Source organism: Choloepus didactylus, chromosome 6 (assembly GCF_015220235.1).
Source record: "Choloepus didactylus isolate mChoDid1 chromosome 6, mChoDid1.pri, whole genome shotgun sequence".
Lineage (NCBI taxonomy): Eukaryota > Metazoa > Chordata > Mammalia > Pilosa > Megalonychidae > Choloepus > Choloepus didactylus.
The window spans coordinates 79,732,591-79,754,042 of record NC_051312.1 but is presented as its reverse complement, the minus strand read 5'-3'; the positions used below and the strand labels follow the sequence as shown (position 1 = coordinate 79,754,042).

General features: G+C 36.3%; 1 pseudogene; it reads left to right on the top strand.

The window, feature by feature from the left end:
- Positions 1 to 9,075: 9,075 nt before the first annotated feature.
- Positions 9,076 to 19,848, top strand: LOC119537042 (annotated as a pseudogene).
- Positions 19,849 to 21,452: the final 1,604 nt, after the last annotated feature.

Sequence of the window (21,452 nt, the reverse complement as noted above, 5' to 3'; positions counted from 1 at the left end):
ACGATTGCAGCAGCTTTAAAACTCTAGGATCACCAGGGAGATTTGATTGTTAGAGCCACCCCCCCCCCCCCGACTGCCCAGAAACACGCCCCATACACAGGGCAGGCAACACCAACTACACACGCAAGCTTGGTACACCAATTGGACCCCACAAGACTCACTCCCCCACTCACCAAAAAGGCTAAGCAGGGGAGAACTGGCTTGTGGAGAACAGGTGGCTCGTGGACGCCACCTGCTGGTTAGTTAGAGAAAGTGTACTCCACGAACCTGTAGATCTGATAAATTAGAGATAAGGACTTCAGTTGGTCTACAAATCCTAAAAGAACCCTATCAAGTTCAGCAAATGCCACGAGGCCAAAAACAACAGAAAATTATAAAGCATATGAAAAAACCAGACGATATGGATAACCCAAGCCCAAGCACCCAAACCAAAAGACCAGAAGACACACAGCACCTAGAGCAGCTACTCAAAGAACTAAAGATGAACAATGAGACCATAGTACGGGAGATAAAGGAAATCAAGAAGACCCTAGAAGAGCATAAAGAAGACATTGCAAGACTAAATAAAAAAATGGATGATCTTATGGAAATTAAAGAAACTGTTGACCAAATTAAAAAGATTCTGGACACTCATAGTACAAGACTAGAGGAAGTTGAACAACGAATCAGTGACCTCGAAGATGACAGAATGGAAAATGAAAACATAAAAGAAAGAATGGGGAAAAAAAATTGAAAAAATCGAAATGGACCTCAGGGATATGATAGATAATATGAAACGTCCAAATATAAGACTCATTGGTGTCCCAGAAGGGGAAGAAAAGGGTAAAGGTCTAGGAAGAGTATTCAAAGAAATTGTTGGGGAAAACTTCCCAAATCTTCTAAACAACATAAATACACAAATCATAAATGCTCACCGAACTCCAAATAGAATAAATCCAAATAAACCCACTCCGAGACATATACTGATCACACTATCAAACACAGAAGAGAAGGAGCAAGTTCTGAAAGCAGCAAGAGAAAAGCAATTCACCACATACAAAGGAAACAGCATAAGACTAAGTAGTGACTACTCAGCAGCCACCATGGAGGCAAGAAGACAGTGGCACGATATATTTAAAATTCTGAGTGAGAAAAATTTCCAGCCAAGAATACTTTATCCAGCAAAGCTCGCCTTCAAATATGAGGGAGAGCTTAAATTTTTCACAGACAAACAAATGCTGAGAGAATTTGCTAACAAGAGACCTGCCCTACTGGAGATACTCAAGGGAGCCCTACAGACAGAGAAACAAAGAAAGGACAGAGAGACTTGGAGAAAGGTTCAGTACTAAAGAGATTCGGTATGGGTACAATAAAGGATATTAATAGACAGAGGGGAAAAATTATGACAAACATAAACCAAAGGATAAGATGGCTGATTCAAGAAATGCCTTCACGGTTATAACGTTGAATGTAAATGGATTAAACTCCCCAATTAAAAGATATAGATTCGCAGAATGGATCAAAAAAAATGAACCATCAATATGTTGCATACAAGAGACTCATCTTAGACACAGGGACACAAAGAAACTGAAAGTGAAAGGATGGAAAAAAATATTTCATGCAAGCTACAGCCAAAAGAAAGCAGGTGTAGCAATATTAATCTCAGATAAAATAGACTTCAAATGCAGGGATGTTTTGAGAGACAAAGAAGGCCACTACTTACTAATAAAAGGGGCAATTCAGCAAGAAGAAATAACAATCGTAAATGTCTTTGCACCCAACCAAGGGGCCACAAAATACATGAGAGAAACACTGGCAAAACTAAAGGAAGCAATTGATGTTTCCACAATAATTGTGGGAGACTTCAACACATCACTCTCTCCTACAGATAGATCAACCAGACAGAAGACCAATAAGGAAATTGAAAACCTAAACAATCTGATAAATGAATTAGATTTAACAGACATATACAGGACATTACATCCCAAATCACCAGGATACACATACTTTTCTAGTGCTCATGGAACTTTCTCCAGAATAGATCATATGCTGGGACATAAAACAAGCCTCAATAAATTTAAAAAGATTGAAATTATTCAAAGCACATTCTCTGACCACAATGGAATACAATTAGAAGTCAATAACCATCAGAGACTTAGAAAATTCACAAATACCTGGAGGTTAAACAACACACTCCTAAACAATCAGTGGGTTAAAGAAGAAATAGCAAGAGAAATTCCTAAATATATAGAGACGAATGAAAATGAGAACACAACATACCAAAACCTATGGGATGCAGCAAAAGCAGTGCTAAGAGGGAAATTTATAGCACTAAACGCATATATTAAAAAGGAAGAAAGAGCCAAAATCAAAGAACTAATGGATCAACTGAAGAAGCTAGAAAATGAACAGCAAACCAATCCTAAACCAAGTACAAGAAAAGAAATAACAAGGATTAAAGCAGAAATAAATGACATAGAGAATAAAAAAACAATAGAGAGGATAAATATCACCAAAAGTTGGTTCTTTGAGAAGATCAACAAGATTGACAAGCCCCTAGCTAGACTGACAAAATCAAAAAGAGAGAAGACCCATATAAACAAAATAATGAATGAAAAAGGTGACATAACTGCAGATCCTGAAGAAATTAAAAAAATTATAAGAGGATACTATGAACAACTGTATGGCAACAAACTGGATAATGTAGAGGAAATGGAAAATTTCCTGGAAACATATGAACAACCTAGACTGACCAGAGAAGAAATAGAAGACCTCAACCAACCCATCACAAGCAAAGAGATCCAATCAGTCATCAAAAATCTTCCCACAAATAAATGCCCAGGGCCAGATGGCTTCACAGGGGAATTCTACCAAACTTTCCAGAAAGAACTGACACCAATCTTACTCAAACTCTTTCAAAACATTGAAGAAAATGGAACACTACCTAACTCATTTTATGAAGCTAACATCAATCTAATACCAAAACCAGGCAAAGACGTTACAAAAAAGGAAAACTACCGGCCAATCTCCCTAATGAATATAGATGCAAAAATCCTCAACAAAATACTTGCAAATCGAATCCAAAGACACATTAAAAAAATCATACACAATGACCAAGTGGGGTCTATTCCAGGCATGCAAGGATGGTTCAACATAAGAAAATCAATCAATGTATTACAACACATTAACAAGTCAAAAGGGAAAAATCAACTGATCATCTCAATAGATGCTGAAAAAGCATTTGGCAAAATCCAACATCCGTTTTTGATAAAAACACTTCAAAAGGTAGGAATTGAGGGAAACTTCCTCAACATGATAAAGAGCATATATGAAAAACCCACAGCCAGCATAGTACTCAATGGTGAGAGACTGAAAGCCTTCCCTCTAAGATCAGGAACAAGACAAGGATGCCCGCTGTCACCACTGTTATTCAACATTGTGCTGGAAGTGCTAGCCAGGGCAATCCGGCAAGACAAAGAAATAAAAGGCATCCAAATTGGAAAAGAAGAAGTAAAACTGTCATTGTTTGCAGATGATATGATCTTATATCTAGAAAACCCTGAGAAATCGACGATACAGCTACTAGAGCTAATAAACAAATTTAGCAAAGTAGCGGGATACAAGGTTAATGCACATAAGTCCGTAATGTTTCTATATGCTAGAAATGAACAAACTGAAGAGACACTCAGGAAAAAGATACCATTTTCAATAGCAACTAAAAAAATCAAGTACCTAGGAATAAACTTAACCAAAGATGTAAAAGACCTATACAAAGAAAACTACATAACTCTACTAAAAGAAATAGAAGGGGACCTTAAAAGATGGAAAAATATTCCATGTTCATGGATAGGAAGACTAAATGTCATTAAGATGTCAATTCTACCCAAACTCATCTACAGATTCAATGCAATCCCAATCAAAATTCCAACAACCTACTTTGCAGACTTGGAAAAGCTAGTTATTAAATTTATTTGGAAAGGAAAGATGCCTCGAATTGCTAAAGACACTCTAAAAAAGAAAAACGAAGTGGGAGGACTTACACTCTCTGACTTTGAAGCTTATTATAAAGCCACAGTTGCCAAAACAGCATGGTACTGGCACAAAGATAGACATATAGATCAATGGAATCGAATTGAGAATTCGGAGATAGACCCTCAGATCTATGGCCGACTGATCTTTGATAAGGCCCCCAAAGACACTGAACTGAGTCATAATGGTCTTTTCAACAAATGGGGCTGGGAGAGTTGGATATCCATATCCAAAAGAATGAAAGAGTACCCCTACCTCACCCCCTACACAAAAATTAACTCAAAATGGACCAAAGATCTCAATATAAAAGAAAGTACCATAAAACTCCTAGAAGATAATGTAGGAAAACATCTTCAAGACCTTGTATTAGGTGGCCACTTCCTAGACTTTACACCCAAAGCACAAGCAACAAAAGAGAAAATAGATAAATGGGAACTCCTCAAGCTTAGAAGTTTCTGCACCTCAAAGGAATTTCTCAAAAAGGTAAAGAGGCAGCCAACTCAATGGGAAAAAATTTTTGGAAACCATGTATCTGACAAAAGACTGATATCTTGCATATATAAAGAAATCCTACAACTCAATGACAATAGTACAGACAGCCCAATTATAAAATGGGCAAAAGATATGAAAAGACAGTTCTCTGAAGAGGAAATACAAATGGCCAAGAAACACATGAAAAAATGTTCAGCTTCACTAGCTATTAGAGAGATGCAAATTAAGACCACAATGAGATACCATCTAACACCGGTTAGAATGGCTGCCATTAAACAAACAGGAAACTACAAATGCTGGAGGGGATGTGGAGAGATTGGAACTCTTATTCACTGTTGGTGGGACTGTATAATGGTTCAGCCACTCTGGAAGTCAGTCTGGCAGTTCCTTAGAAAACTAGATATAGAGTTACCATTTGATCCAGCGATTGCACTTCTCGGTATATACCCGGAAGATCGGAAAGCAGTGACACGAACAGATATCTGCACGCCAATGTTCATAGCAGCATTATTCACAATTGCCAAAAGATGGAAACAACCCAAATGTCCTTCAACAGATGAGTGGATAAATAAAATGTGGTATATACACACGATGGAATACTACGCAGCAGTAAGAAGGAACGATCTCGTGAAACATATGACAACATGGATGAACCTTGAAGACATAATGCTAAGCGAAATAAGCCAGGCAGAAAAAGAGAAATATTATATGCTACCACTAATGTGAACTTTGAAAAATGTAAAACAAATGGCTTATAATGTAGAATGTAGGGGAACTAGCAATAGAGAGCAATTAAGGAAGGGGGAACAATAATCCAAGAAGAACAGATAAGCTATTTAACGTTCTGGGGATGCCCAGGAATGACTATGGTCTGTGAATTTCTGATGGATATAGTAGGAGCAAGTTCACAGAAATGTTGCTATATTAGGTAACTTTCTTGGGGTAAAGCAGGAACATGTTGGAAGTTAAGCAGTTATCTTAGGTTAGTTGTCTTTTTCTTACTCCCTTGCTATGGTCTCTTTGAAATGCTCTTTTATTGTATGTTTGTTTTCTTTTTAACTTTTTTTTCATACAGGTGATTTGAAAAAAGAAGGGAAAGTTAAAAAAAAAAAAAAAAAAGAAAGAAAAAAGACAAACAAGGGGAAAAAAAAAAAAAAAAAAAAAGATGTAGTGCCCCCTTGAGGAGCCTGTGGAGAATGCAGGGGTATTCGCCTACCCCACCTCCATGGTTGCTAACATGACCACAGACATAGGGGACTGGTGGTTTGATGGGTTGAGCCCTCTACCATAAGTTTTACCCTTGGGAAGACGGTTGCTGCAAAGGAGAGGCTAGGCCTCCCTGTATTTGTGCCTAAGAGTCTCCTCCTGAGTGCCTCTTTGTTGCTCAGATGTGGCCCTCTCTCTCTGGCTAAGCCAACTTGAAAGGTGGGATCGCTGCCCTCCCCCCTGCGTGGGATCAGACACCCAGGGAAGTGAATCTCCCTGGCAACGTGGAGTGTGACTCCCAGGGAGGAATGTAGACCTGGCACCGTGGGACGGAGAACATCTTCTTGGCCAGGGGGGGGATGTGAAGGGAAATGAAGTGAGCTTCGGTGGCGGAGAGATTCCGGGGGGAGCCGAGAGGTCACTCTGGTGGGCACTCTTATGCACACTTTAGACAACCCTTTTTAGGTTCTAAAGAATTGGGGTAGCTGGTGGTGGATACCTGAAACTATCAAACTACAACCCAGAACCCATGAATCTCGAAGACAGTTGTATAAAAATGTAGCTTATGAGGGGTGACAATGGGATTGGGAAAGCCATAAGGACCAAACACCACTTTGTCTAGTTTATGGATGGATGTGCAGAAAAGTAGGGGAAGGAAACAAACAGACAAAGGTACCCAGTGTTCTTTTTACTTCAATTGCTCTTTTCACTCTAATTATTATTCTTGTTATTTTTGTGTGTGTGCTAATGAAGGTGTCAGGGATTGATTTAGGTGATGAATGTACAACTATGTAATGGTACTGTAAACAATCGAAAGTACAATTTGTTTTGTATGACTGCGTGGTATGTGAATATATCTCAATAAAATGATGATTTAAAAAAAAAAAAAAAAAAAAAGCAAAAAAAAAAAAAAAAAAAAAAAAAAAAAAAAAAAACAACTTGTTTTCAAGTTGAAGACTACCAATGTTTAGCTTTCTAGCAACAAAAGTCAATCCTCTAATTTAAATCATCCTGAAAATCTGAATCTCTATTAATTTGGGCTGCCTTTAATCTAAATTAAGATGCAGGACTGCCACCTTGTGACAAATAAAGGAAACTGTAGTTTTTTTTCCAGTACAAGAGAGAAAGTGAAGATTCCTTTTTCAGAGGTCCCAGGAGTTAGCAAATAGCAATGCCTAAACCATTTCAAATTATATGAGCATTCTAGGCTGACCAGAAATAGCTTGTTTGTTCCCCACAACAGATAAAAAGCAGAATAATACAAAAAACTGATTTATCAAAGAGCTGAATTTCAAATATTTCTAATAAAGCTTGATTATGTATTCTGGTAAAAAAAAAAAAAAAAAAAAAAAAAAAGAAGGGAAATTTAAAAAAAAAAAAAAAAAAAACAAGGAAAAAAAAAAAGATGTAGTGCCCCCTTGAGGAGCCTGTGGAGAATGCAGGAGTATTCGCCTACCCCACCTCCATGGTTGCTAACATGACCACAGACATAGGGGACTGGTGGTTTGATGGGTTCAGCCCTCTACCACAGGTTTTACCATTGGGAAGACGGTTGCTGCAAAGGAGAGGCTAGGCCTCCCTATGGTTGTGCCTAAGAGCCTCCTCCCGAGTGCCTCTTTGTTGCTCAGATGTGGCCCTGTCTCTCTAGCTAAGCCAACTTGAAAGGTGAAATCACTGCCCTCCCCCCTACGTGGGGTCAGACACCCAGGGGAGTGAATCTCCCTGGCAACGTGGAATATGACTCCCGGGGAGGAATGTAGACCCGGCATCGTGGGACGGAGAACATCTTCTTGACCAAAAGGGGGATGTGAAAGGAAATGAAATAAGCTTCAGTGGCAGAGAGATTCCAAAAGGAGCCGAGAGGTCACTCTGGTGGGCACTCTTATGCACACTTTAGACAACCCTTTTTAGGTTCTAAAGAATTGGGGTAGCTGGTGGTGGATACCTGAAACTATCAAACTACAACCCAGAACCCATGAATCTCGAAGACAGTTGTATAGAAATGTAGCTTATGACGGGTGACAAGGGGATTGTGAAAGCCATAAGGACCACACTCCACTTTGTCTAGTTTATGGATGGATGAGTAGAAAAATAGGGGAAGGAAACAAACAGACAAAGGTACCCAGTGTTCTTTTTTACTTCAATTGCTCTTTTTCACTCTAATTATTATTCTTGTTATTCTTGTGTGTGTGCTAATGAAGGTGTCAGGGATTGATTTGGGTGATGAATGTACAACTATGTAATGGTACTGTGAACAATCGAAAGTACGATTTGTTTTGTATGACTGCGTGGTATGTGAATATATCTCAATAAAATGAAGATAAAAAAAAAAAAAATTGGACAGATAAGCACATACATATAAAGTCATAAATAAAGCTACTACCCACACATACATGCACATATCCAAACTTAAAAACCATATCTACACACAGTTATCTTAATTCAAATCTACTTTTGATTTCTGCTTTCCTTGTCCTAAGACTGAACTCATCCTAACTTGTTAATTCTCTTCCATTCTGTCTTATCTGCATGAGTTTTACTCTTAGTGCTGAAAGACTGAGTTTGTTTCTATAGCTGCCATAACAAATATCACAAATGTAGTGGCTTAAACAATACAAACTTACTATCTTATTTTACAATTTTGTGGGTCAGAGTCTATACTGGTCACATTGGGCTAAAATCAGGATATTCGCAGGACTGTGTTCCTTTGGGGAGGCTCTGGGGGGGAAACCACTTCCTTGCCTTTTCCTGCTTCCAGAGCCTGCTTATATTCCTTAGTTAAGGGCCCACCTCCATCTTTAAAGGTAGTAACGGCTGGTTGAGTCCTTCTCTCATTGCATCACTCTGACATCCTCCATAGTCCTATCTCCCTCCCTTACTGAACTCTTTGGTCTCCCATTTTCACTTTTAAGTTTCCATGGGATTATATTGGGCCCACCCAGATAATCCAGGATAATCTTCCTATTCTAAATTCATCTGTTCACAGGTTCCAAGGATTATCTTCTCTCTGGATAGCCATTATTCTGTCTACCACAAGGACCTTTTCCATTGTTCGGCCCTGCCTTCCCAAATCCTTTCAGTCACCACCACCATTGCCACAGTCAGGTAATACTCACAGGCATCTGAATTCAATGTTGGTGCTGGGTAAAAAAGTCAGTAGAGGGGTCAAAGAGAATGGCCCCAAAAATTAAGACAGAGAGATACAGGATCCCAGCCCAACTGGGAAGGATAGATAAAAAGATAGGAGGGGAAGGTATGAAGCTGAGAAGGTGAAGCATTGGGAGAAAGAAATTTAATTTCAGTCAGGAAAGACAGACGCAGAGCCCAGATAACCTAATCTTTTATCTCTCTTATTGGTTTTCTCAAAGGATGGCAGGATCTGACAGGTGAGAGTTCTCAAACCTAGAGGGACTTCAGGGACTCCAGGCCCCAGTCAACACTCCGAGGACCAACGTATTTACATTAACCTTCCCCTGGTCTGTGAACTCCACCATCTCTACCTAGGATGTGACTAAGGGTTGTGGGCAGAGGGAAGAATCCAGGAAGTGCCGGGATCCTTCAGGGTATTTATTGTCTGTCTATACTTTTGAATGAATAAATGAATGAAAATAGACATTCTCCAGCTTCTGACTTGGAAAACTCATGTGATGGTGACCCTTTAAATTCTGGATCCCAGATGTTGTTTAGGTGAATGTTTGGGAAAAGGACAGTTGACTGGTTAGGAATGTTGGTGGGTTCCGGATAACATCATTGTCAGACAGCTATTAATATACCAGACTTTCAATATCCCCTAAATTCTGATGCCATTATTTCCCCAAACCCAAATCCTTAATCCGATGAGGGCTCTTCTGGACTATTATATCATTTTCTTCTATTTCACTGAATGTGGCTTCTATGACTCTACTTGTGATTGCATTGAGATACTCCTTGGTTTCAAGAAACCCAATGTTTCCTGAGCAAGATAAGTTAAATTTTTTCCCTTGGATCATTGCATAGTTATTGAGTGCTTACTATGTGGCTGGCAATGTACTGTTAAACATCTGCTGCTTATGGCTGAAAACTAAGAATCAATGTTCTTTAAAAAAAAAAAAAAACAAACTTTTTATTGCAGTAAACAATGAAGAACACAAAATATCCCGTTTTAACCATATTCAAGTGTACAATTCAGTAGTATCAATTATATTCACAGTATTATGACCCGCCAGCATCTATTACTCTCCTTTCTCATCTCCTCACACAAAAACTACTCACCCATTAAGCTATGATTCCCACCCCATACCCCTGGTAACCTATAACCATTGTCAGCCTCTATGAAGTTTGAGTCTTCTATATATTTAATATAAGTAACATCAAACAATATTTGTCTTTTTGGGTCTGGCTTATTTCATTCAACATGATGACCTCAAGTTTAATCCATGATGCAGCATGCATCAATACTTCATTCCTTTTTATGCCAACAATATTCCCTTTAATGTATACACCACATTTTGTTTATCCATTCATCCATTGACGGACACTTGGGTTGCTTCCACTTTTTGCTATTATGAATAATGCTGCTATAAACATTGGTGGACAAAGACAAAAAACATTGAGTCCCTGCTTTCAGTTATCTTAGGTATTTACTAAATGGTGGGATTGCCAGGTTAAATGGTAATTCTCTTTTCAATTTTCTGAGGAACCACCAAACTGATTCCACAGTTGCTGCATCATTCTACAGAGCCACAAGCAATGGATAAGGGTTCCTATTTCTTCCCATCCTACCAACATTTATAATTTCCTGTTTTGTTTTGTTTGTTTTTTAATTATAGTGCTCCTAGTAGTTGTGAAGTGGTACTTCACATTTTGATTTGCATTTTCCTAATGATCAATGATGTTGAGCATCTTTTCATGTGCTTATTGGCCATTTGTATAACTTGTTTGGAGAAATGCATATTCAAGTCAGTTGAACAACATTTTTTATTGGGTTGTTTTGTTGTCGTTGAGTTGTAGCAGTTCTTTATATACTCTGAATACACACACACACACACATACACACACAATTATTTACCCCCATTCTGTAAAATTGTACTTTCACTTTCTTGATAGAGTCCTTTAATGTAAAAAAAGCTTTAAATTTTGATGAAGCCCATTTTGTCTATTTTTTCTTTTGTTGTTCGTGCTTTTGATGTCATATCTAAGAAAGCACTATGGTTTCCTCTAAGAGTTTTATGTTTCCAGCTCTTATGTTTAGGTCCTTGACCTATTTAGAGTTAATTTTTGTGTATGGTACAAGGAAGAGATCTAACTCCCTTCTTTTGCATGTGGATATCCAGTTTTCCCAACAGACTTTGTTGAGGAGACTATTCATTTCCTAATTAATATTCCCTAATTTGAACCTTGTCAAAAATCAGTAGGCCATGTATATGTGGGTTTATTTCTGGACTCTCAATTCTATTCCTTTGGTCTATGTGTCTATCTTTATGCTAGTATGACACTGTTTTGATTACTGTGGATTTGTATCAAGCTTTGAAATTGGGAAGTGTGAGACCTCCAACTTTGTTCTTCTTTGCAGAATTGATTCAGCTATTTGGGGCCCCATTGCAATACTGAATGAATTTCAGGATTGGCTTTTCCATTTCTGGAAGGAAGGAAGGAAGGGAGGGAGGGAAGGAGGAAGGAAAGAGAGGGAGGGAGGAAGGAAGGGAAGGAAGAAAGGAAGGATGGGAGGAAGGAAGGGAAAGAAAGCTGCTGGGATTTTGAATCTGTAGACAGCTTTGGGTAATGCTGACATCTTAATAATATTAAGTCTTCCTATTTATGAACACAGGATGCTCTGCCATTTATTTAGATCTTCTTTTATTTCTTTCAACAATGTTTTGTAGATTTCAGGGTACAAGACTTTAACTTCCTTAGTTAAATTTATTTCCAGGTATTTTAATCTTTGCAGAGCTATTGTGAATAGGATTTTTTTATGCTTTCCATATAGAAACACAACCGATTTTTATTTGTCCATTTTGTAGCATGCTACTTGCTGAATTCATTTTTCAATTCAATTCTAGTAGTTTTCTTGTGGCATTTTTGGAATCTTCTATATAAGGGATCATGTCATCTGAAAAAAGAGATAGATTTTACTTTCTCCTTTGTGAGCAGATCCCTTTTTCTTTTTCTCGCCTAATTTCTCTGGCAAGGACTCTTCCAGTACAATGTTGAATAGCAGTTGTGAAAGCAGGCCTCCTTGTCTTGATCCTGATCTTAGGGGGCTTTCAGTCCTTAACTGCTGAGTATAAGGTTGCTGTGGGTTTTTCACGTGTTCTTTATGTACAGGAAGTTACCTTATATTCCTATATTTCTGAATGTTTTTATCATGGGAGGGATGTTGGATATTATCAAAAACCTTTTCTGTATCAACTGAGATAATCATATGATATTTTTTCCTTTATCCTGTTAATGTGGTGTATTGCATTGATTGATTTTCTTGTGTTGAACCACCCTTGCATTCCTGGGATAAATTCTACTTGGTCATGTTGCATAATTATTTTAATATGTTGTTGGATTCTATGTTCGTAAGAGAAATTGCTCTGTAGTTTTTCTTTTGGTGGCTTTATCTGACTTTGGTATTAGTGTAATATTGGCTTCATAAAATGAATTAGGAAGAATTTCCTCCCTAATTGTAATCTTGATATCACCTTTTCTATCATTCCCCATGTTCTGCTTTCTATGTTTAACATTCTGTTAATGTAGCCTCAAAAAAAAAAAAAAAAAAAAAAAAGGAACTTCAATAGATTTCAGTATCTTACAGAGGCCTTTCATGCTTAGAGAGTCTCATATATAACAGTGTAGCAAATGTGCAATGCAGAGCAAGCTTTCCCCATGGCAAAAACAGCTGAAGAATCATTGTAATTTTGTGATGCTAATGCAGATACCAATTGTACTAAATCAGATAAAAATATCAGGTCCAGTATATTTCAAGGGGAAATGGACCATATTATTACAGGTTGACTAGCTTGCTGGATCAATTGTTGCATATACAGGTGGGTAAAATAATCTTCCACCTTCCTAAAAATGTTTCTTTGCCTTTTGACTCTTGGTTTGTGGTCTTTCAGTCGCTTACATGAAACTGTCATGCATTTCAGCAAGTGAGAGTTCCATGGCGAAGTCAGATTGAGCATATACTGACACCAATCACATCCATTCTAACAACATAAAAAAGAAAATTAACAGGTTTTTAAAAATAAAAATGCATACTATACACATAAAAAAGCCATTTTTCAGAATTGAAGTAAAATAGAAATAGATTGAAAGCATTTAAAAACTAATTTAAACTTCCATAAGAATAGCCTAAGGAACCACAATAACTAAATGCAATAGTGTATCTGCTATGGGATCCTGGAAGAGAAAAAGGACATTAGTAAAAACTAAGGAAATATAAATAAAGCATGGACCTTAGTTAATCATAATGTATTAGTTTTGTTTCTTTAATTGTAATAAATGTACCATGCTAATGTAAATATTAATAACAGTGAAAACCACATGTGACATATATAGGAACTCTTTCCAACTTTTCTAGAAATCTAAAACTGTTCTTAAAAAAGTTTATTAAAAAATTACTAATTTACCAACCCAGGGCAATGAAGAGAAATGGTTGGAGATACAGATTAATCAAGATGCTTATTAATAATTGTTGAAGCTGGATGGTGGATACATGCTGGTTCATCATACTCTTCTCTCATTTTTAAAATATTTTCAAAAACTCTAAAATAAAAATTCTCTTTAGAAACTACTTAAAAGGTCTGCATTTTCCAATATGGTAGCCACTAGCTACATGTGGTATTGAGAACTTGGGGTTTAAAAAGTCAATCCAAAATGATACATACTTTAAAGTTCATGAGAGAAAAAACTATTTGTTTTGTTATTTCCAGCAAGTGCTTAAAAATTATTGGATGAATATTAAGTTTTAGATAAAAGCAAAGGTGCACTTTCTCAATATTGCTAGTATGACTGTCAATTGATTAAGAAAATCTTGGAATAATTTGATACTAATTTAAAACAAATAATTGAAAGGGCTTAAATAATAGGTTCCAAAAAAATGTAGAACTGACTGCCCAAGCAGGGGAGCTCCAGGGAAGCTACCATATCTGAGGTCATTACTAAAAGTTTCCAGAATGAATAAGTGCCACTGCTGACTCTAACGTCATCACAGATGACTCTCAATTTCCAGAAGCTGTGGGATAAAATTTCACAACTACATTCCAGAGATCACAAGTTAGAATAAATGAGTCACCATGGATACTACTACAGCTGGCTGTCATATCTAGATACTAGTGACACTAGAAAGATGCTGAAGAAAAGCAAATTACAAAAATAAAAAAAATGCAATCTCTTTGATCTTGTTTGCAAACTGAATAACAATAAATAGATAGACGATTAGAGACAGATAGATGATATATAGATAGATAGATATTAGAGATGATAGATAGATAGATAGATAGATAGATAGATAGATAGATAGATAGATAGGTAGGTAGATGATAGTTAGAGGCTGGAAATCATGGTCTCTGGCTTACTTCTTTTCTTCTAAATCTTCTTAGAGTTCATCTAACTGAGGAAGTTGAATGTCATTCAGAGAGATGTATAGTGTTCAGTTTCTAAACCTTCCCAACTAGAAAGCATATAAAATGGAAGTTGTAAGAGCCAAACTGCAGAATTCACCACAAATATATTTTAAAATATTCATTAACTATTTGAGTGTCCTTTTCTTTACTTTGCCAGTTCATTTTATCTGATCAATTTTCTATTGAGTTGTCATTTTTTTCTTTTTACTGTATGGGACTTCTTTATAAAATGTGGATACTAATCTATTGCCTATTATTCAATACTGACTTTCTGGGTATTTCTTAACCTTTCACATAGTTTATGATTTTTGTATAGTACAGAAGTTTCCTATGTGGATATAATCACATTAATCAACTGTTAACTTCATAGTTTGTGCTTATTGAAGCCTAATTAAGAAATTAGTTCCCATCCAGCGTTCATGAATATATTCTCTTTTATTTTCTTCCATACATTTTAAATATTTCTCTAATATAGGAAACTTTTTATGGTATGATATGGAAATATGGAGCAGGAACAAGTTGCTAACAATTTAACTTTTATAAACTAGTTTGAGCTAGCTCCAGCACATTCCTCCATGAAATGTTTTGGAATTATTTTAAAGTTTCTCCCTGTTTAGATATTATGCTATCTTTAAATCTATGTTTCTATTATGAATAGAGAAAAATATTCACACAGAGACCAAAATGAGATAAGAGCTATGCTGAAAGGTTACTCCAGGCTTATAATTTCTTCCCTAAGGGATGTAATTAAGCAATAAAAAGGATCAGGACAACCTGATTTGTAATGATGGGAGACTATTCCTGTAGAACTTTGACAGCAAATATCCAAAATATGCCTATGTGCTTGCTTGCTTTTATTTGGTTTTGTTTTAATTTTGCCTACTAGTTGTCACTATAAGAATAGCACGGATCCTAGATCCTTCTGGAGAATGGATGAATTCTACATTAAGGCAGAGGGCTGGAAGCCAGGTTGGTACTATTTGAGTATTACTTTTCATCATTTTAGTGATGAATAAAAGTTCTATAAAATCTTGTGTCAGTGTATCCATCTCATAGTATCCTGAAATTTCCATTTCATTTTGATTTTTAAAAACATGGGTAAAGAGATAATATGAGTGAAGATGGCTGAGTAAGGACCTCTGGAAAAGTTATTCATGATAAATAGCTAAATCTCTTTAAGAACAGTGAGCTCTGTGGCATTTTAACATACCTTAGTCCTATCACACACTCTCCACCTATATGGAAGCCTTGAAAAGTAACAGCCTGCATTCCCAGGGCAGTTTGGCAGCCACTGGAGGATGGGAGAATCAGAACAGAGATGGATCACTTCCAAAGCCTCATTCCCAAAGAAACGTCTTATCTCACCTGTCTGATGATTCCCTGAAAGATGCCTTTAACAAGTCTGTATTGGAGTTCATCTGTTGTTAAAAGCCTCCACCTTGGGAGTGAGGGGGGGTGGGGTGGGGAGGTGTTGGGGGTGGGGGGATGTTTGGTGAAAACAATTTCAGACAGTTGTTTTAACTTCAAAGCTGCCTGGGAGAATGGGTAACAATATAGGCAAAACATAGACTCACCAAGAAGCTTAAAAGGAAAATAATGGGGAATAAAATGTCCTTAGTGGCTTTGAAAACTCCTGCGGGCTGTGTGCATGCTTAGGAAATACCTAAGAAGGCATTAAGCTCTCATCTGTGACTGACCTTGAGGACCTTCACAAACATAAAGTAAAGGCTAAGGAGGAGACTTAAACTGCCTGGCTGAGTGTTGAAGGTGTGTCCCAAGATATACATAGGGACCTTTGGTAAAGACTGAAAGATATGTTATTTCCAGTACTTTAAGAAAATCTGTCCAATCATTAGCTGACCACTAAATAGAACCTTCAGTAGACACACATGACAAAACATAAAAAAATTACAGAATTAGTTAGAAAAGTCACTACACAAACAAACAACAACTGCATCAACAACAACAACAGACCAAAGGGAGAGGGAGTATCTGATTTCTAAAGTTCCAACATTATGCTATTTAAAATGCCCAGTTTTCAAGAAAAACAGAAAACATTCAAAGAAACAACAAAATGATGCACATACAGAGAACAAAAACAATTAATATAAACTGTCATTAAGGAAGCCAAAGTTTTAGACTTACTATACAAAGAATTTAAATCAGCTATTTTTAAATATATTCAAGGAACTAAAGGAAACTAAGTCTAAAAATCCAAAGTATGACAATAATATCTCTGAAAATAGAGACTAAAAATTAAGAAATAGAAATTATAAACATCAAACTAAGTAAAAATTTTGGAGTTGAAAAACAAATTAACTAAAATGAAAAAATTGCTAGAGGTTCTCAACAGCTGGTGTGAGCAGTCAGAAGAATCAGCAAACTCTTGTAACAACACAAAGTACCAAAATTGGATTGAGAAGAAATAGAATCCTGAATTGACACACAACAAATAAAGATATTGGATTTAATCAAAGAACTTTCCACAAAGAAAGGCACAAGATTAGATGGCTTTACTAGTGAATTCTACCAAATTTGAAAGAAGAAATACCACTCATTCACAAACTCTTCCAAAAATTAGAAAAGAAGGGAATCCTTCCCCATCTCATTTGGTGGAAATACAAGGGGTCCAGAATAACAAAAATAATTTTGTGAAAGAACAAAGTTGAAGGACTCAAATTCCCCAGTTTCAAAACTAACTACCAAGATATAATAAAAAAGTTGTCAAATAAAAAGTATGGCTTTGACATAAGGGTGGACATATAGATCAATGGAATAGAACTGAGAGTTCAGAGATAAACCCATACCCCATTTTTAAAATGATTTTTGACAAGGATGCTATACTGGTTTGAATCTGTTATGTACCCCATAAAGACTGTTCTTCTAATCCACTCTTGTGGGGGCAGACTTATTATGGGTGGGATCTTTTGATTAGGTTGTTTCCATGGAGATATGACCCACCCAAGTGTGGTCATGACCTTTTGATCAGATTATTTCCATGGAGATGTGAACCCATCCATTCAAGGTGGGTCTTAATTACTTTATTAGAGTCTTTAAAAGAAATCAAGGAAAGAGAGAGAGCTCAGAGCCAACACAGATACAGACACTTCAAGAAGCTGAGAGAGACTTTTGGAGAGAAGCTAAGAGATGTAATCCAGAGTTTGCCCCTGAGAGAAGCTGAGACAGAAAGAAGACCAGTGACATTTTGGAGAAAGCCACAGAAACCAGAAGCTAAACCTGGGAGAGAATGTTCAGCAGAGCCAGCCATGTGCCTTCCCATGTGACAGAGAAACCCCAGATGCCATCAGCCTTTCTTCAGAGAAAGTTTCTACCTCTTGATGCCTTAATTTGGACTTTTTCATGGCCTTATAAATGTAAATTTGTGAATTAATAAACTCCATTGTAAAAACCAATCTATTTCTGGTATTTTGCATTTTGGCAACTTTAGCAAACAGCAACAGATGCCTAGAAAATTAAAGGGGGTGAGAACAGTCTTTTCAATAAATGATGCTGTGAAAACTATATATCCATGTACAAAATAATGAATTTGGATTCCTAAATCACACCATATACAAAAATAAACTCAAAATGGATAAAAGATCTAAATGTAAGAGTTGAACCTATAAAACTCTTAGGAGAAAACATAGGTAAAAATTTTCAAAACTTTGGATTAGGAAATGGTTTGTTGATAGGGCACCTAAATCACAAGCAACCAAAGAAAATATGTTAAACTAGAATTCATCAAAATTAAAAACTGTTGTGTTTCAAAGGACACTACAAAGAAACTGAAAAGATAACTCAGAGAATTGGAGCAATATTTGCAGATCATAGATCTGATAAGGGTCTAATATCCAGAACCTATAAAGAACTCATACAACTCAGCCAAAAAAAAAAAAAAAAAGACAACACAGTTTTAAAATGAACAAAGGATTAAATGGGATTTCTCTAAAGAAGATATACGAATAGGTAATATGCACATGAAAAGATGCTCCATATCATTGATCCAAAGGGAAATGCAAATCAAAACCAAAATTAGATCTGCTTTCACACCTACTAAGATGGCTATAATGAAAAAAGAAAGAAAATAATAGATGTTGGCAAAGATATGGAGAAATCGGAAACATCAAACATTGCTAACGAAAGTGGAAAGTGGTGCAACTGCTGTGGAAAATGGTCTAGCAGGTCCTCAAAGAGTTAAACTTAGAGTTAACCAGATGACTCAGCAACTCTACTCCTAAGTATATGCCCAACGGAATTGAAAGCATGTGTTCAAACAGACAATTGCAGATAATGTTCATAACAGCATTGTTCACAATAGCCAAAACATGGAAACAACCCAAATATTCATCCAATTATGAATGGATAAACAAATTGAGTTATGTCCAAACAGTGGAATATTATTCAACCATAAAAAGAAATGAAGTACTGATACATACAATATTGAAGAACCTCAAAAACATTATACTAAGTAAAAAAGACCAAACTTGAAAAGTCACATATTGTATGATTGCATTTATATGATGTACCAGTTTGGATGTATTATGTCCCCCAAAACACCTTTATCTTTGATGCAGTTTTGTGGGGACAGACATATTGGTGTTGATTAGGTTGGAATCTTTGATTGAGTGTTCCATGGAGATGTGAATCAAATGGGAAAGATCTTTGATTAGATAATTTCCATGGAGGTGTTACCACACCCATTCAGCATGGGTCTTTATTAAATCACTGGAGTCCTATAAAAAGAGTTCACAGACAGAAGAAGCTGAGAGCAACTGAGAGTGATATTTTGAAGAGGAGCTACACCTAAGAGAGGACAAAACACCCCAAGAGCAACATTTTGGAGAACACCATTTTGAAACATAACTTGGGAGCAAGCAGTTGCCAGCCATGTGCCTTCCCAGCTAACAGAGGTTTTCTGGATGCCAATGGCCTTTCTCCAGTGAAGGTACCCTATTGTCAGTGTCTTACCTTGGACACTTCATGGCCTTAAGACCGTAACTTTGTAACCAAATAAACCCCCTTTATAAAAGCCAATCCAGGAGTTTCTGGAGAGACGCATCGGGAAGGCACAGGATGGGAGAATGAGTGGGGGACCAGGGAGCGCTGGCCCCACTCGCCGGCAGGGGACAGGAACTGAGTGATCTGCAGCGTGATCCACCTGCTCACTGTTCTGCTGGACCTGTGGGAGATGACTTGTTCCACTGGCAAGCAACTATTATGGGGCCTCCCGATAGTGCATATCAAGGTGGAGTCTTCTTTCTCACTGTACATTTTCTGACAGACTATCCTTTTAAACCACCAAACATTGCTTTCACAACAAAAATTTACAATCCAAACATAAACAGTAATGGAAGTATTTGTCTTGATATCCTAAGGTTGCCCTGGGGCACCAGCTCCGACTGTATCAAAAGTTTTATTCTCCATATGCTCTTTACTTTGTGATCCTAATTCAGATGACCCTTTAGTACCAGATATTGCACAAATCTATAAATCAGACAAAGAAAAATACAACAGACACGCAAGAGAATGGACTCAGAAATATGCAATGTAAATTCAAAATTTTTTTTCATATACGAGTACTGTAAAGTCTAGGTTTTTTTTTCAACATTAGCAGTAAATTGAGCACTGTTTACTGTTTCAGTGTACCATGAAATCCCTTGATTTTTACCCATTTTAAATGTGTTTCTGAAGCAAGACAAAACAAACTTCCAAAAATACCCTTAAGACTGTGATGAGAGCATTTATAATTTTGTATGTATTAAAAAAGACATTTATTATGGTTTTTCAGAGACCTGGACATCTGCATCTTCAGCTTTCAAGATCTACAATGCAGCTGAAAAGTAACCAAATTATTTTTTTGCTGAAACTAGGTGTTTTTACATGAGAAATACTGTGTGTGCTAAGATGTCAGTTTTACAAATCTGTATTCAGATTTCATTCTTTGTTAGCTCACTTTATAATTTGTATTTTCTTAATGTATAGACTAAATATATTCTATTTACCATGTACATCAACTCATTACTTTTTTCCTGTGAACAGTATTGAAAAAACACAAAAACCAATTAAATGAATTAACTGTCTGTCTCCCTTGTCGGAGGATATTCTGTAGATTGATTGCAGATTTCTTAAACCTGAAATGATCTTTACACTGTAATTCTCAGTGTACTGATTATGGAGAAACACTTGTTTTGATTTTGTTATACTTGACTTAACTATTGCAATGTGAATTAATTGCACTGCTAAGTAGGAAGATGTATAACTTTTATTTGTTGCTATTCATATTTGAATTTTTTCCTGTATAGGCAATATTATATTGACAACTTTTACAGATCTTACTGTAGCCTTTTCCCTATAAATAAAATGCTTTTTCTACTATTTGTCTTTGATTACTTAAGATAAAATATTTAAAGTTATTTTATCTATAAGGATCAAAACTCTATATAAAGTTTTGCATGAAGATTAATTCCAAATTGTAAAAATGAGTTTTGTTGTATTTGGCATTGTCCACCATTAATTATGTAAATTTTGTTGTTTTAAGTTGGGTATCTCTTAACTAAATTAAGAGTTTTTAAGATAATCTAAATTGACCCCTTGTTATAGGGGAGAATTTAGAACAAACTGAGGTTTTTCTTGGATTACATCTAAAATGGATTATTTACTAAAGTACTGAAATGAGAGTAAGACAGAGTCAGCAACACTGAAGAAAAGTCTTTATAAACCTGAATAGCTCAGTTAATTAAAATGCCCCTCCATATATAACTGACATTGTATTTCTTGACATTTTTAGATATAGAATTTCTGAAATAGAATTTTAATGTCATTGCAGCTTGAAAGAGAACATTCATTTTTTACTATAGAAGTTACAAAGCAAACTCTAAAATAATGCTTCCCTCTGTTTTTATAAATTGCCAGCTATAAATGATTTAAATAAGCAGGTTGTCATGACAGCTTTTAAAGAAAGCAAGAAAGTTCTAATAACTTGGGGAAAATTACATGTTTATTCTTTAGCATGCTTATCAAACATGAGTGAATGTAATTTTTAAGGATAGTTGTAACTCTTCTAATTATTGGAATGGCTGTATAAATGTACTAAAATCTGGATGGGTATAGTCATTACTATAGGATTTAAATCACTTGAATATTTTACCATGGTTC